The sequence below is a fragment of the Dermacentor variabilis genome, chromosome 10 (genome assembly GCF_050947875.1).
Source record: "Dermacentor variabilis isolate Ectoservices chromosome 10, ASM5094787v1, whole genome shotgun sequence".
Classification (NCBI taxonomy): domain Eukaryota; kingdom Metazoa; phylum Arthropoda; class Arachnida; order Ixodida; family Ixodidae; genus Dermacentor; species Dermacentor variabilis.
The window spans coordinates 102,153,047-102,168,447 of record NC_134577.1 but is presented as its reverse complement, the minus strand read 5'-3'; positions in this window follow the sequence as shown (position 1 = coordinate 102,168,447).

The window sequence follows — 15,401 nt, the reverse complement described above, 5'->3', positions numbered from 1 at the left end:
GGTATTATCCTCTTTAGTTGTTGAGTTACAGAGTTGTAAACTTGATAGTTTCGTTTTTGAAAAGTTCCTATTTTTGCCAATTTTTAATAAAAGAATTAACAAGATAGCTCAATAATTCTAAACCAACAGTCACTGGATTTAGGGTTGTACGTTTAAATGCAACAAACCTTGTCAAATTTGGTGCAGTGGTTGCCGAGAAAAACGAATTCTCCTTTTACATGTATTTAGACACGAGCACCTGAGCTAAAGCTTCCTCTTAATCCGTAGGTTTCACTTTCACTTGTTTATTAGAAACTATTTGTAGAAGATTCTTCTATATGCTGATCTTAATAGCCTCATTTATTGAAGTTTTGTCAAGATTAATCAAAATCCGCGCCAATACATTCATCGCCAAAGGGAAAGAACCAAATTCGAGCTTCGCTTTAACCAGCTGATTGTTATCACTTCGATTCACAGAGGAGTACTGTGCTCATGTGCTGAAATGTGAAATAGTATCTAGAGCCCACGGAACTTACGTCTGTCCCTCGAGACGTTATAGTGCCTAACAGCGATCGCATCATTGTGCGGCCTTAAGCTCATGTGCAGCTGCGCGGATCTGGTCAATTGATCTGTCTTTCGTAACGTTATTGCAAGAACTCGCGATTGTTTATCAGTTATTTATCGCTTAGCTCAAATGTTTTTTTATTTTATAATGTATCCGGTACTCAAGAAAACATGTAGTACAGAGCATACCTTCAGAAAGCATATTATTACAAGTATAATCCATCCGGTCCTGAATGCGCCTAAAAGCCTCCGGAGACCCCTTGCACATTTGACTGCATAACTTCGTTCCATTTCAAAATTCACCCGCAAGCGACAGCTTGAAATATTGATCGCGGATCTGATGTCCGGTGGACATGGAACTGTATGGAGGTAGTCTATTGATATTCTTGACATCAGGCTTCGAGGAAACGAACACCACTCTGGTGTTGGCCCTTGTGCCATAACCGCCGCCAAAATATAGCCGCAAATCTTGTACGAGATCACAGGAAAATGGAAGACGCAACTAGCTCAACATGGCAACTCACCACATGGCCTGAAGTCTTTACCTAAAGAGAAAGGAAAAAAATTGTTTTTGGCATAAAAATAATCAGGAGACAGTTACATTGTCCGCGTAGCTAACGATTGTGGTTTTGGCGTCTATCCGGCGCACGCGAGAAAATAAAAAAAAAAGATTGCGGCAGAATCCGTCTAACGATGAATTTCGACCGGGATGCGGTGGCCTACACTGAGAAACACGTCATGCGGCAACCGAGATCCTCTCCTCCGCTTCTCTCTGGAGTCGCTGAGCCGTCTGGTGGCACTGCGGAGAAGTCGGCGCGTGGCCTCCGAGAGGAGAGGTGCGGCGCACTGGTGCCTGCGAACGCTCAGAATTGTTCCCTCGCGTGCCGCAGACTAATGTGGCGCATACTGAGTGGCGCAAGTTGGCGATAGGTCCAATTAAAACGCCACATATCTAGCGCATTTATGCAGCAGCCCGCCAGTGCGTCGGCCTGCTATCCTTGAGGAACACTGTGGAACTTAAGGAACTTATGCTTGAGGAACATTGTGGAAACTTAAGCCATCCTTTTTTTTTTGTCAATGTAGAGGAAGACAGTCCCAATGGCACAAACCTAGTCACCAGATGACGTTTATGGAAGAGCGGCATACGCCAAGCGGCCCGTGTCCAGTAACCCAAGTTGGCTTGAAATAGATTCATTGGATACTGGCAGAGGCACATACCGAGTTGCGTCAAAGTGTATCTTCGAACAACGACACATACCAAGTTCTGCGTCTACTGTGATTCCTGTCGGCGTGAAACAACTTCGTTGAAGAGCATTTGCCATTGCACTGAAACATACTCAGGGATTCAAGTTGGTTCGATGGTTCGTTTTGAACCCTGTTAGCTCAGCACCGATGCATGACCAATACCGCTGTTGAAGACCAGGTGACCGAGGTAGGCGGGAAAAAGAAGCTTTGCTACAAAAATTCAGAAATACAAACACACATAGATATATAGCTCCCCGAAAGTGCGTGAACTACCCAAAGAGTGCCAACGCATTAAAGTCGGTTGGGAGTCAGCGCCCCTCCTAGCTGTCGCTGTGTTCTTTTCGCGTTGCCGGTTAGTTTGCGCCGTAAATATATTTGACTGACGTTATGCCAATTGATTTTCTTACTTGCGTAGCTTCAGCGCCGTTTTCTTCTATGAAGTGATGTACAGCGCGAAAGGGGGTTCCATTCGGCCTAACTAAATACCGCGGTTGTTGTCTGTTAATTTCGTCTTCTATGATAAGCACTGTATAGGATAAGCTCTAAGGAAACGTACGCGTCTTTCCACAGATAGTAAAAAATGACATCCGAACATCGTCTACATGCTGATTAATAAAAAAAATTATGTCGCAGAAGAGAAAAAAAGGATCATAAAAAAGGTCGCTCTTATAGCGAAAGCTTAAAGGGCAGGCGGCCTTGTATGAACATCATCAGTACGCGTTCAATTTTTGCGACAGCGTGCACAAAATATGGCTGGCATTCACTGACGCCCCCATGCAGAAACGTGATACGGGCTACATTACCGCTTGCAGCAAGCAAGGGGCGTTGAATAGCGTTGTGGGCGTTGGAGAAGTGAAAGAAATCGAAAAAAGGAAGCTACGTCATCAAGCCGCACTTTCGCGTTACCGTTGCCATGCCGATAAACGAAGGGCCCTAAAGCGGTGTAACCAATCTCTCGTTTTTTTTATTTGTTGCAAGCCTACGAGTGTTGATAAACTTTTTATTTTGAATTTACATGTAGAAAAAATAAGAACCTGGAATATTTATTTTACTAGTAGAAAACATAAATGTGCTTCTTGAAACTCTTGCAATGCGCAATTTACAATGAATGTTGGACATTCATGTTCGGCAAGTATTCTTGCGCGCTCGGATTAAGGTGCTGTTTAAAGCTGAAAGATGGAAGGCACGCTTCAGTGACATCCGAAATAATTGCTGCGCTATTTGCAACAGTTCGGCAATATAGAAGCCTTTACAATGTTAAATTTTGAAGAAAACATCAGCCATGCATTTGGCTGCCACTCGTCTCTTTTACATTGATTAGCTGTTATGATGTTTGTTTGATATCTAGGCGGCTCTTTAGTTGATCATATGTTCAGAAGCGCACGACGTAAACAACAACGATGGCGACAATAGATAAAATCGACAAATAAGAATATATTTACTCATCGTTTAAATCGATTTCCTGTTCTCTTTTATTATTATGATATATATTCGGTTTCTCCGATAAGAATTATCACTTAACTACCATATAAATAGCAACCGACTACGCAAAAATAGCATGCACATAAGAAGGTCCTCTAAAGCGCATGACGTCACAAGCGTTTGTGCTGTGCTAGCTTTATTTGGCTTCATTATGGTTGTACAATCTCATATTCTTGCCTTGATTGTTGCTAGATTCCAAATAGTGCCCTCCGAAATTCATATGATAACTTTTATGCCACAAAACTAACCGCCTTGTTCGGAAATGCATGTCAACTTGAACCCCGTGCTTGATTTGACCAAAATTAAGCCAGGTGTGAACGTACGGAAGACACCCTTTGCGTTTCTTGCAGCTCCTCTGCGACAGCCGTCATTTCGATGAAGTAAGCATGGCGTTCAAGTTGAGATGCATTTCTGAGTACGGTGGTAAGCTGAGCAAACGCCCCTTGTTCTTAAATAAACTGTACTTCAGTTTTTACGCAGCGTTGCACAGTAGGTATTACAAAGCCCACCCCACACGGCCGGTATAATAAAGGGAATAGGTTCCTCTGACTCTGTGGGAACGGCACACGGGGACATCTAAGCACGGCTATGTCAGCTGATAAACGCCGCGGGTAAAGGAGAATTGCATCACGTGCGCCAAGTTCTCCCCCGGTGCTTGGTAGGCCAAATTACCGTGAGAAAAACAAAAAAAAAACAAAGCAAAAAATCTAGTATACTGCCACAGGAACGGTTTTGTTGACGAGCGAGGGGTAAACGCCATTCCATTTGTCGTCTACTATGCGCTCGACGAGCACACCGCTTTCTCAGCAGGCACCTACAGAAACCAACAACGCTTGCATTAGTTTTTTTACAGGTTGCTTTGCTCATTCAGATATTGTTTTAAATACCCTTCGGCGCATAATTTTCCTCTCGCACTTAGAGCATGTTTGCAACGCATCTGTGTGAAAATTTGTGTTTTTCTGCTCAAAATGCGGGGGGGGGGGCGAAGTTGCGAGCCAGCCCGACATGACACGCCAGTATTCTGTTTCCGCAAAACATAGGTAGGCAGAAAAATGTGATTTATTCACTGCTTTCTTTTAGCAACCTACACAACATAGACAACACAGTGGTGTAGAGCTGAGTATCTCATTGCTGAATAGAAATGGGCCCATTGTGTACTTGGATCATGCATACATAAGATGCCTTCCCAGAATTTCTTATAGACAAAAATTGCTACAGAGGCCATGTTTGTTTGGTGTACAGAACACAGCTCTACCGAAGTAATTTTTGTCGCAACAGTGTTTGCGAATAATGTGCCTGTATCAACAGCAGCTGATACACATCGTTACCAGTAAAAACAGCGTGAACAACTTCCTTTTTTATTCCATAAAATGGGTATTCTCGCTAGGGCAAAAAGCATGCTATACCTAGTAAATCTTCTGCATAGTTCTCTTCGTGCTAATGCGCCGATAAATATTTAGCAAATTATATTAAAAATGCCTGGAGCTTTTTTTTTAATAATTGCTTTTGTTTCACGACACCAGTAGAGAAGACCAGTACAGTTTCATTCAGAGCTTTACCATTGCTAATATGGTATTTACGAAGGTGCTCACGAGCATATTGCAGATGTTTCTTCAAATGTGTAATACGTTTAGTTTCTCCTATCACCATTTAGGCAAAAATGGCGCATATCTAAGACAACTAACAACAAGCAGCACCGATTGATTTGGTCGATAAGCAGTTAATGGAGGGGAGGCAAGTGTCGATCAGCGGTTGATCGTCAGTTGATATTGGACAACGAAAGGGTGTTGAACATAGATATTAATGAACGCGTAGCTTCCGGACATGAATAAATATTTTTAAAACTAACTCATTTCAGCTGCATTCAATGAATTACTGCCACCGGCTCAGTAGAATTCTCTTTTGAGTGGTTTTGAAGATCTTCCTCTGATACGCTCAAGATACACTGCGCACTTTCTTTCGGCGCACTGTCGCACGAACCTGAGCCAATAGGCTCGATATTGTGCTGCCTGTTTGAAGCATACAACAGGTGTCGGAGCTGCGTTCCGAGTTTAACCATTAGCTGAAGGTCATCTGTCAAGAGAATGTCGAAGCAATACGCAATCGAAAGCATTTCAACTTCTCCAGAACACTAGTTTCTGGCATATTCATGGCTTTGCCGAAAGTAGCCCCGCACTTTTGCATATTAATGAAAGCCCTGAAGTGACGAGTGTCGAGGAACATTACTACTTGCACAACTTTACCTAACTATGCTCAAGATTCTTGCATCTCAAGATTCCTGTATGGTAGCTATGTAATAACTTTGAAAGAGATGGATACAAGTGTGGGAGCTATGATTGTATCTACAAACACAATAAGCTGCGCGATGTTTATGCAAATATCGAAATGTGTTGAAATATTTTGTAATGAAAGGCTAATCCGGAGGCCGCTATAAGCACTATCAAAATTAGAAAAAGAATAAAATGTCAGTAATCAAACATTTTCTCATTTTCAAGTATCTGGAGCTTTCTTTTTGGAGCGCACGTCATCTCAAGACGAAGAGAACAGACTGGTGGGCTAGTTGGTACCGCACTGCTTGAGGCAAAGCGTAAAATAGTACGTAGAACAACAGAAAGGAACTAAGACACGGCGCTACTAGCAACAGTGGTAAGTAGCTGTTGAGGATTGGATAATTGAGCGTTTTATTTACTATGGCTTAATTTTTCTGCAAAATGTCTGTAAGAGGAAAACTACAATCAGTTTTCTGCAGGGCCACTGAGCATTGGAATTTTCGCCCCACAAGAATTTCTGCAATAAAGAGGCGACCACACTTAGGGAAAACAGGCAAGCGTGCGGCACCTTGCTTCGCGATATCGTATGCTCCAGCGCCAAGCGCGGCGCGACTTTTTTACGAAACGGAATTGGCTCATTGTCAGGAAAACGATTGTTTCTTTAGTTTACTGCATAATCTCGAACATCGCGCACCCCAGATGAGCAAGCATAAAGCGAGGCTGACAAGAGCACTGCGTAACTTAACATGGCAGCCGGCGCCGTATGAGTGGACGGGGAAAAGATAGCGCTCGCCATGTTCGCAGCACTTACACCGTACCCTGACAGTCGGTTTCTGTACGAAAATAATGAGCTACCGAAGCTCAGAGTCGCAAGCACTAATAACTTGTTTTCCTTATCTTCGTCCATCAGGGACTGCTCTTCCACTCGAACAGTCGACACAACCGACCACAACAGTCTTGTTTAGCCGGGTCGGCGTAGTCCTTTTTCGTGAAGCGGTCCGAGCAGAGGCGGTAACCGTTGTACATCTGCTCCCATGTCAGCCCCGCTAGGAATTCCTAATTAGCGTAATTTCGCCACATGCCAAATGTGAAAAATAGGCAAAATACCGCGTTGTCATGATTAAAGGACTCATAGAATCGAAATTAAAGTTGAGAGAACAATGAAGTGAGGAAAAAAAATGTTACCTTCTAGGCATACGTTGAAAAGTGAAGCGCATGGCTATGGTGTTGGGCTGCTGAGCACGAGGTCGCCGGATCGAATCCCGGCCACGGCGGCCGCATTTCAATGGGGGCGAAATGCAAAAACACCCGTGTATTTAGATTTAGGTGCACGTTATAGAACCCCAGGTGGTTCAAATTTGCGGGGTCCTCCACTATGGCTTACCTCATAATCATAAGGTGGTTTTGGCACGTAAAACCCCATAATCTAAACGTGAAGCGCACCTTGGGCGCCTGAACTTATTGTAATCCGAAGCGGAAACGGTGACTGCTACAGAATTGATTTTTCTTTTTGGCTTCCGCAGTGCTCGTGAATGTTTAAAGGTGTGGGAATGTAACAAAAGAAGACGGGTCACCGGTATGTTCTCCAGCGCAACCACTTTGTGCAGCAAGCATTCACATACGTTCCGGAGATATAAATTGCAAGTTTTCAAATGGTGGAAAAAACATGAAGAGCAACTGCTAACATATACCGTAGCGAAATTTCCCTCTGCGCGTCAGCTAGCGTCAATCGGCCAAGTAACTTCAGCTTCTTACAACACCGCAATATAAATGCCGCGCCAAACCTTACAGATCAACCGCGGAAGAACTTTCATTTCGTGCTGTAGGTGTTTTTATAAGGATAACGTTTGTTTCTTCCTAAAGACTGCCGAAAAAGTGTGATTACCTCTCGTCCACTGGGAAACGGAAAAACTCCCCCTGGTTTTTGTCTCCGAGTCGCCACACCACACAACCGCGGCGCACGCCTTGCGTCCTTTGCTCAGTCGTTCCTACATTTTCTGAACGTTCGCGGGCACAGAAAGAAAATTTTTAACTGCATAGGATGCGAAAAAAACATGCAAGTGCATAGAAAGCAGCAGGACCGGACGAACAGAATGACAGTCGAAGTGATGAGAGTGAAAGCGCTATCCCTTGGCGGGGCTAATGAAGCGACACAATACGGGAAGGCAAAAAAGAACACAGCCGAAAACACGCTTTATTTCGACATATAATTGCATAACTTTAATTGCATCACGTAGGATGAAAAGATAAAGCCCCATATGCAAAAGTTACTGAATTTCCCTTTGGCTACCAGTGTTATGGCGACACTTTAGGCCAATACAGAAACTAGCCCCACTGGCTGCCCACTGATATAACATGAAAACCCAACTGCCAGAAGAAGACGCGCAGATCTTTACCGCCTCCTTCCTCTTATACTTCATAATTCTGCAAGCCTCCTTAAGGTGTCAAAACAGGGCGCTACAACTACTTTCTCTGTTTGAGAGGTCAGTGGTCGGCTGTTGTAATTTACCTGCAAGAAAAAATGGTGCGCGGTCTCACAAAACCAAAGCTACGGGGCATGTTAGTTGCGAAAGCCACCCTACACCATATTTTCTCATTTCCAAACAAAGGAATGTATAATGTTCGTTTTGTAGAAAAATAAAGGAATAACTTACACTATTAAGGCACGCAATATTGCGGTTGACAACTGAGGGTCAAGCGAACTGAGGAATTAAAGAAATTGCAAGGACCTTTGAGTTGTTGGAGGTGCCCCGATAATGACGATAACAATAGATAAACACGTAAACATATGCACGTGAAGTGTTGTGTTAAGTTAGAGGAGCGAAGTATACTCCTATAGCAATGCGCATTGAGAACTGTAACAGCGATGAGATACGCCATATGAAAGGAAATGCGTTGCGTAATTAAAGAGAACAGATTCATAGGCAGCCTGAAGGCTATGCATCTTTGAGGAGTGACTGCGATTCATTGCGCAGAACTTTGCTGGCTTGTGAGCGGACTGAGGAACTGATGTTTATTTGAAACAGCGAGTTTATTTGAAATTATCGCACCCTGCGGCGGTCTTCTTTCCAGGAATCTCAAAAAAAGGTTGTTATCAATTGCGTTCGAACAGAAACGCATATTGATCAACTTCGGAAAGCAAATTCTCGCATAGAATACCAATGAAAGAGCGAAAACCACTCCCCTCTCATAGGAAATACTGGATATTCGCCGATGGAAGCGTTAGCAGATCCTTCGACTAGTATAGCTCCATTTCTTATTAAAAACAAGTGAGCTAAATGAAAGTAATGCATATCTCTTAAAATATCACGAATGGAAAAACAACAGACCCAAAAGCCGGAAATGAGGAACAAGTTCGAGCAACTGCATCTGCTAATAATGTTTCGTTTTGTTCTGAATAATATGCGTGTTGCTGCGTTTGGACGCTGCAATAGGAAATCACCCTATTCACGCTGACCATCTCTTGAACATGACATCGCTCGCGTCACGATTGGCAGCCGCATACGCCGGTAATTAGACAAGAAAACAAACCTCGTCTTTACTTTTCGAAGCGAGGGTGTTTACGTGGGTCTGCATGACTCCAACAGCTTACATCACAGACTCTGAAGGCAATAGCATCAGCGGACTTCCGGAGCAATCTCGAGGAATGCTTTACGCTGTTTCCCTGTTTCGCTTGTGTCTAACCCATTTCCTTATCTTGCTCATACTGTAACTGAACGCTACGCTGTGCGCGGGAGCCCAGCACAAGACCCATTAATTTCCTTCCGCTGCAACCATTTCTTCGCTGGCGTCCACCGTCATCAGGCGAGCAGGCGTAAACAGAACTGGCAAACTTGGAACGAGGAAGTGCCGTGTCCGTAAGACGCGCTCGCGTGGCATAATTTGTGTCTGGCTGCCGCATCTGCTTATGCCCGCTGTACTGCCGTGGTACGACCTTCGGACGACGTGAAGCACTTTCGGTCCGCAGCTGTCAGCCTGTCGGTCTGTCAGGTCTGTAAGAAGAGCTTTTGTTGTCTGACATGCGTAAGAATACTTCGCCGCGAGTTCTTGTAGAGCTTGCTTACGATCGTGCTGCCACGCTGAAATCAAGTTGTTTCTTTTTCCCTTCGCTTGTCAACAACATTTCTGCGTTCCCTGTTGCAATTAAACAGGCGTCAGAGCAAATGAAAAACATTTCCCTCCTAGAAATACTAATGTATAGCATAGTACAAGCACGTGAAACTACGAGAAAGAGTCGATAACAATAACACGTATTCGGCTTTAGCATTTGGAATGAAACTTTTCTCAACCATGATATCTTGCACTTCAAGCAAAAAAGAAAAGGAAGCTGATGGATAACGGCGATAACTAGCAACTGAAACATTTCATTAAAATCGACCTAAATAATGAGCTCGAAACAGCTCTGAACCACGCCATAAAGCTTTTAGTTGGAAGTTGGTGCTATTGTCTGTCCTATACAGTTTGTACTCTGCATCAAAATGCGTTATCAGGGGTGCGCTTGCATATTCGGAACTCTGCATCATCATCATCCAGTTATGTTTTGTTAGCAGTTCAGAATGCCTTCGTTTATACTTCGCACGAAGAGATCACCACGCGAAGTTTCGCGTCCCAAATGTTCTGGATGCTCAGTGCTTTGATGCATTCATTTCAAACATTAGCAATGAGAGCAGCCACCTTGTCAACATCATTATCTCTGTTATAGACCAAGATTTCCAGCGAACATTTTAAAGCTCCTTCTTTGCCATCATTTTTCTGCTCGTGAATCAGTTTTCTTCAAAACTCGCTGGAAAGGCTAGAGACCTTGAGAATAATTGATTGATCGATAGATCGACTGATTGATTGATTTATTGATTAAGTGAACGAGCTAACGAACAACCTACTCACCATGTTACTGACGAACCAGGCAGCCAATGGCTAAACATTAAATAAATAAATGCATAAAGAAATAAACAAATAAAGAAATAAAGAAATCCAACAAAAATCTCAGTATCACTTACGACGTTAATGATATTAGCATTCAGGCATTGTACCGACACAGCTTATTGTCACCGCAGAAATTCGCCATGCACAAATATGCGTTCAGACAAAGGTAAACGAATATATATATATATATATATATATATATATATATATATATATATATATATATATATATATATATATATATATATATATATATATATATATATATATATATATATATATATATATATGCATAGGGAGTTTCAGCGAACACTTACAAAAAATTTTAAAAGCACTCTTCTAGTTCATAGGCTGGTCTCTTCGCAGAGGCCCACATTGCTTGCTTACATAATTGTAATCCAGTACGCACTAATTAACAAATCTTCCACAATTAAGAGGTTAACTTATTACCCTCGTAATGCTTGGTACTTCGGAAATGCTGGAAGCATTAGAATATTCAAAAAATCATTTCACTACTCCAAATTTGTGACGATGGCGACTCGGCATCGCCTTCGCAACCCCAAAATTCTACGGTCTTCCTCCTCTGGACCACGGCTCACACCAATGTCCCGGTCGCGGGCAGCGAGGCGGGCCACGCCACGAGGTCTCACAAGCCGAGCCGCCGCTGAATATGTGGACGCTGCCTCCACCCCCGAGAGCGGGGCATCGGCTATGCTCAATCACGACACTACTACAGAAATGAAGGAGCAAGAATCACAGTGGGCGTGGGCCGATAGCCTGACCACGTTCAGAGACCTCACCCAACACTACAGACTCGAAATATGAACATTCCTCCCATCACACAATAATCTAAACAGGAAGGAAGCCGTAACCTTACGTTTGCTCCAAACACACACCTACCGTAGCCCCGCGGTCTTCCATCACTGTTATCAAGGATTATACCAAACTGATGCGTTTAAAGGGTACGGACAGATAACAACACTACGACACATGCTTTGGGAATGTGCCGACAACAACGGTACTAAAACCGCCTCCGCAACCAAAACTGCCAGACCATTGCTTTTAATAAAGTGTATTTCCATCACTAGTTTTTTCTTGTGTATTGGAGCCTGCGCTTGTGGCTCGGAAAGTCTGGTAGCCATCCCGAACGGGCGACTATTGATCGCATCTCGGAGACACGGTGCACATCGAGACGGCTAGATCGTGCCATCCAGCGCTATCATGGTCTCGATCATCAAGAATACCGAACAGTTTATTTATTAGTTTATTCGAAAACCTCATAGGCTCCAGCAGGAGTATTGTGTGTGGGGGAGCGAGAGGATTATATATATGTCAATATTACTCATCTTGCGAGCTGACGTTGTAGGGCTTAGGGGCGAAAAGGTTTAAGCTTCTTTGCATTTACTTAGAACTAGAGCCTTCTGAGCACGGACAGGCCCGATGCGTACTCGAATCTGGTCTCAGCGGGACCGCTCGTTCTTACTTTAGTCTGCTTGGGTCAGGTCTCGCTCGCGCTTGTTTGGTTTGCTTGGTTTGGTCCCTTTCGCGCCTGTTTCAAGTGTCCTGGTTCGCAATGGTCTTGTAATTTGATTGTACGCGCGACGCGAATTGTGTAGTAGTTTCTGGAAGCCACGCGCACCCGCGATTACATTGGAGCCTTCGACGAGTGACGTATGAACCGACGTGCTTGACCAAAAGATCGAACTTTCGTCTATCGCCGACTCTGCTACATGACTCTCTCAAATTACTTCCCTCAATATATCGCGAAATCAAAACACGTATAGAGCTGCGCTAAAATTTCGCCTTAGGGATGGCCGTAATTGTTTGTGAATCTATCTCCGGAGGTGAATAAATCCCCTAATCCTAGTGACATACAGCTGCTCTCTAATGGTAGTCTCATAAAGCACGAATTTGCGATGCTTGCGAAATATTATTTACACATAATTAATGTTAAGCGAGAGAATAGATGTTGTCTTTGTTGTAGCGCAAGCTTGTGTGTGACGCCTTGTGCTATCTAACTATGCTCCGATATAGTGACGCCACATGACCCTGTGACGTCATAGCGTTTTCTGTATAAGAACAAGCCGTTCTTGGCAATAAAGCAGTTGCCTTTCTGCTCCGGGACCGTTGTCGCTCTTCTGCGTTAGTTCATCTGGCGACGAAGATGGGACAGGACCACCGTGACCTGGCCTGCTAGACCATCAACGACGATGCGGCGGCTCAACGAGGCCACGCTACTACCGGAGGCGTTGCTACCATAGGCTAGCAAGAGGTCCGGAATCCAAACAAGTAACACATTTACTTCTTCTACCAAGCTATGTCTCGGCTCGGCAGACTAGACGAGTACGACCCTAAGGTTCAGAACTTCGAATCTTATGTCGAACGATTCGAGCATTACATCAGGGCAAACGAGATAGCGGAAGCGAAGAAACTGTCTGTTTTTTTGACAGTAATTGGTGCTGAAGCATATGAAATTCTCAAAAACTTGGTTGTTCCATTGCTACCAGGAGATAAGACCTTCGCGGAAGTAAAGGAGCTCTTGCAAAGCCACTACAGCCCGAAGACGTCTGTAATTGCAGAAAGGTGCAAATTCAACCGCCGAGTGCAACTTGACCACGAAAGTGTCGAAGACTTCGTAGTAGAGTTGAAGCACCTAGCGCGCAAATGTAACTTTGGGCCATTTCTCCTGGACGCTCTACGCGACAGATTGGTAGCTGGGATCCGAAGCGAAGAAACGCAGAAGGCGTTGTTCACGGCTGACGCACTCACGTTTGAAAGGGCATGTAAAATAGCTCTTGATAGCGAATTGGCCGCGACACAAACAGCCGCAATAAAAGCAGGAAGCCGTGCTGAGAGCATAAACGCAGTGGAAACGAAAAATAACGAGCATCAGCGCAGCGACCGTGACCAAGCGAAGGGTAAAGGCTCGGCGCGAAACCAGACCAAGAAACAAAAATGTTACCGCTGTGGCAAGACGCACGCGCCAGAACATTGCTGGTATAAAAACTACTCGTGCAAGCTATGTTCAAAAGTTGGACACCTTCAAAACATGTGTCGAACGAGCAAGACTGAGCTGAAGGCACATGCAGTAACGGAATCGTCAGACGAAGATGAGCACACCCTGTACAACTGCACAGTCGACTCATCTGTGCAGAACGGTTATGTGGTGACTGTAAACGTGGAGGGCCAGAAAGTGTCAATGCAGGTGGACACGGGGGCCGCAGTGACAGTTGTACCTGAAAGTGTGTACAAAGAGAAGTTTGCGCATGTGCATTGTGAACCAACTCGGGTTGTGCTAAAGACGTACACAGGCGAGAAAATGGATGTTATAGGGCAATGCAATGTAACCGCGACCTATGAAGGGCAGAGTGCAGTGTTACCAATTGTTGTTGTGAAAAACCGCGAACGCGAGTTACCTATATTGCTGGGAAGAACCTGGCTTAACAAGCTTCGGTTGAATTGGAAATCGCTTTGCAGTGTACGCAGCGAAGACAGAGTAGATAAGATTCGTGCAAAGTTTCCAAACGTGTTTTCGCAATCGCTGGGTGCTATCAGGAACTTCGAGGCACAAATTGTTTTGCAACCAGGTTGTACGCCGGTGTTTTGTAAAGCACGCCCGCTTCCTTTTTCTTTGCGTGAACAGGCAGAAAAACGCCTCGCTGAGCTCGAAAGCCAAGGCGTAATCACGCCTGTGAGCAGAAGCGATTGGGCAACTCCACTGGTTCTGGTCCCAAAGAAACAAGGTGATCAAATACGCCTTTGTGGTGATTACAAAATCACTGTAAATCCGGTACTTAAAATAGACCACTACCCACTGCCACAACCAGAGGAATTGTTCACAACACTGTGTGGAGGCAAAGTATTTTGTGTCTTAGATTTGTCATCGGCATACCAACAAGTGGTACTGAGCCCAGAATCAAGGCATATCCTGACGGTTAACAAGCACAAGGGGCTGTATCAATACAACAGACTTCCTTATGGGATAGCCAGTGCCCCTGCTTTGTTCCAGTGCATGATGGATAAGGTTTTGCTTGGTATTCCTAATGTTGGTTGTTATATTGATGATGTTATAATTGCAGGCCAGGACGTGGACGATTGTCAAAAAACGCTCGAGCGGGTGCTAGGCAAGCTTTCGGAGCATAACATAACGTTAAAGCTGGAAAAATGTAAGTTTTTCCAAGATTCTGTCTCTTACCTAGGGCACATGGTCAGCGCCGATGGCATCTGCCCGACAGAAGAAAAAGTGAAGGCGATCCTGCACGCTCCTGAGCCAACAAATGTAACCGAATTAAGAGCATACTTAGGGCTGCTCAATTTTTACAGCAAATTTATGAAGAATGTGTCATCTATAGCAGAACCGATGTACAGATTGTTACGGAAGGGAGAACGATGGCTGTGGACGAAACAGTGTAGTAATGCTTTTAAAGCGACTAAGCATCTGCTGGTAAACAGCCATGCTCTTACCTACTACGACGCACGCAAGCCGCTCGGGTTGCAATGTGACGCGTCTGCGTACGGCGTTGGAGCTGTTATTTTTCACGTGCTACCGGACGGAGAAGAGCGTCCGATAGCCTTTGCTTCACGAACTCTGACGTCAGCTGAGAAAAATTATGCACAATGTGAAAGAGAGGCCCTAGCGCTTATCTTCGGACTTCAAAAGTTCCACAAGTTCCTTTTCGGTAGACAGTTTATGTTGTACACAGACCATCAGCCACTCGTAAGCATCTTGGGACAAAACAAAGCGACACCGTCGCAAGCAGCTGCGAGATTGCAAAGATGGTCCTTGATAATGTCCGCGTACCGGTATACGCTTAAGTACCGCAAAGGGGCTGAAATCGAAGTGGCTGATGCTCTGTCTCGTCTACCTCTACCGTCTTGTCCCAAATCTGAGAGCTCGGAATGCTTTTCCGTGTTCGAAAGCACTCCGTTGAACTCTTC